This window comes from Panicum virgatum, chromosome 7K (assembly GCF_016808335.1).
Source record: "Panicum virgatum strain AP13 chromosome 7K, P.virgatum_v5, whole genome shotgun sequence".
NCBI classification, from domain to species: domain Eukaryota; kingdom Viridiplantae; phylum Streptophyta; class Magnoliopsida; order Poales; family Poaceae; genus Panicum; species Panicum virgatum.
Genome location: NC_053142.1, coordinates 11,127,567 through 11,130,756, shown reverse-complemented (window position 1 = coordinate 11,130,756; position 3,190 = coordinate 11,127,567). Strand labels below are relative to the sequence as shown.

General features: G+C 41.2%; 1 long non-coding RNA gene across 1 annotated transcript; it reads left to right on the top strand.

Moving 5' to 3' along the window:
* Positions 1 to 288: 288 nt before the first annotated feature.
* Positions 289 to 2,370, top strand: LOC120639786. The gene is made up of 2 exons (XR_005661666.1): positions 289 to 1,572; positions 1,818 to 2,370. It is a non-coding gene; the product is annotated as an uncharacterized LOC120639786 (long non-coding RNA).
* The last annotated feature ends 820 nt before the right edge of the window (positions 2,371 to 3,190 follow it).

Genomic DNA, 3,190 nt, shown 5'->3' with positions numbered 1-3,190 from the left:
AAGCAGTACTATCTCGCAAAGGTTTAAAAGAAGAACGCAAGCTAGCCACTAGTGGACTAAATCCATCATCCGTTAGTAGTTTGCCAGGACTGGCATCTAGCAATACCAATGGTGTTAACAGCAACTCTGAAGGCACAAATACTGATATGTCAGGCACTGGTGCAGCTTATACCCCGATGACCTCCACCACCACAGATTCCCACCATGACCTCTCAGTGGATCAATACCGAAGAATCATCCACAACAATCAGATCAATCCATGATGAAGGACTGGTACATCAGAGCAGACATCAGGAATAACTAGAATATTTTCAATGAGGGAACCAACTATATATATAGTTTGCACCATTAATCGTCATAAGTTGAACTTGTGTGGAGGTTTGAAACCAAACATGTACTTCATGATGTCTACTGTATGTGATAGTTATTTCACTTGTACTATACATCCATCTCAAACACTGGATTCTCAAGGTTTTCCTATGTTCATGCATGTAACATATATTGGACTAGAGCAATAAATAAAGCAGGTGTCTATGCTCTAAAGTAATGGTTAATAACATTAAGGATTTCTGTGAAATATTACAACAGTTGTAGATTCATGCATATTTAATTTGCAATTTCATCTTCATACCACACCATCTCCCTTAAGATCAATAGCCTAGGCTTCTCTTTGTTTAGCTCCACCAACATCTTGCTCTCAATGGATAAGGGTTTTCCTGAATGGCGTTGTTTTTCTTGTTGCTTTGTGTTTTCTGGTGTACATGTTGAATTGCATGCAAAAAAAATGTTACAAAATGTATGTGAGCAATTATCGGCATAAGCTAGCTCCAATGGGAAGCAAAAGAGCAACAGAGCATTGGTTTTATGGGTATTTTATGCACTTCTCCAATAAAATTTAATTAGTTGCATAAAAAGGAAGCTGGCTATGTTTAATCTTGCTTCATACACTCTTATTCAACTGCATGCCCTCCAGAATTTACATACCACTGAACCAGCACATGTTCACTACATATACATATATATACACTGTTATCTTGGTGCGGTAGATATATATATGTTTGTATCGTTTGTATATGGGTTCGTGTTAGTGATCGGAACCAGTTGCTGGCATATTTGTAATTTGTGTATCCAGTGTACTATACCGGCCTAGGTTTAAGTCGGGGTCCCAGAAAACATGGCGTCGAAAACAAATGACTCGTGGTTCCCAATTTACTAGAGGAATATTATGTCCTAATATTTTGACTGTTTCACTACTGAGCTTCAAAAATTAATTTAAAGTTGCACGTACAGTTCGCACTCCCTAAAGTTTAGCTCAATATCCACCATTGATATAATTAGCTGGTTATATATAGGGAGCGTAGAAAATTTCGTGTGGTGTGGCAGTGCCTTGCATGCTGCTACCCTCTGCGTATATAAGCAGGAAGCGATGCGCCTGCTCTGAGGCGCCACTCGATAAACTTTGTTTTAATAAATTCCAAGAGAGTACTTTCTTGTGGAGACACTGCAAAATGGAGTCGTCACGCAAGTTCTTCCCTGCCGTTGTCCTCCTACTTCTCATCATCGCGGCCACAGGTATATATACATTCTGAAAGATCGAAGAGCATCGGTTCAATATATATATTGATTGGAATTTGGAACACATGCATCATTTCATACTTGGTTCCTCGTTGGTGCGCAACGTCATGTATTGGCTCTCGATTTTATTCAAATTTTATAGCAAAATTTGCGCATAGATCTAAACCCACCCTGATGCACGCACTTGTTTTGAATGTCACTTGTTTGTTTGTATCTAATGAATGCGCATGTGTGTCCATTAGATATGGCGGCCGTGCAGGCGAGGGAGTGCGAGAAGGATAGTGCCAAATTCGTTGGGCTTTGCATGAACGTAGACAACTGCGCCAATGTGTGCCGTGGTGAAGGGTTCGTCTCTGCCAGGTGCAGCACATTCCGCCGTCGCTGCGTCTGCATTAAGCCGTGCTAGATCAAGTCAAGGATGCGCGTGAGATCGCCGGCCGATATGATCGACCACCAGATGCGTGCATCGTCAAGTTTTTCTGTCATACATGTATGGTGCCTGCATCATGCATGTATCTATGTGTGGCACTCCTTGGATAAGTCAATCTTCAGCTTATTGAAAGGCTTGTGCTTATTAATTTGCTCCAGTCAACAATAAACCTGGCAGATATTTTCTTACTTCCCTTGTTAAGGATTAGTAAGGTCGTCCAAGCACCAAACTAAGTCTATAACATCTTACCAAAGTTAGTTCATTTTCCTCTCAACATGACTCACCGGGTTTTCATTGTAACACCGATGCTTGTACTCCTGTTTACAATATATATCTAATTATATAGATACAGAGTTTCTGCTTGAGTCCTCCTCATAATGTTATTTTTGTCGGGTGATTGTGGAAGCTACCTTGTCGCTTATGGGAATGCAATAGTCTTATCAAAAGCTGGTCTATTTGGATTAGCTTGAGCTTATTAAAAGCCCTAATGCGCAGAGCTTTGAATAACGGGCTACAGCGTCGTACTAAATTAAGCCTGAACTACAAGAAGATTATCATGGAGCCTGTGGAATCAAATATAGTCTGAAGTGAAGACGATGATCAGATAGATGTATTTCAGGTCCGCATGAAAATAATGGCACCTTCTTTCCTTTTGGAGCTGAACACCCATACTTGGCCGAACCCGTACGTTGGCAATACTTTACCCAAGCTTAGTCAAATTCTTGAGGTCCATTCTGGTTCTGGTGTATCTATGTCAATCAGCATCATCTTCTCATTAACGATCACCACCGCTGTAATGAACATGGCACCATTTATGCCATTTCGAGTGATTTTGGTGATCGAATGACAACGCAATCAATGAGACTAATGGTTTTATTAAGTGAACATTTCTAGATCCCAGGGATGAAGTAAAAAGGCCATACAAAACAAAACACGAAGAAAGAACTCAAAGAAACGCTGAATTGGACGAGTTCTACTGAAATCAGTAGCACCGGAAAAACCGATACACACAGCATCGGTGCATCCGATGGTTGTCGGAAGATCCGACGCCCTGGCATTGGTGCAGGACTGAGCGCCTCTGGAGATAAAGTGAAGAAAGAAGTGAAACACCGGTTGAACCGACGGGTTCAAGATAGGCATCGGTGCATTCAACGTACCATGTTCCAGAGACGTTGTCAAGCATGC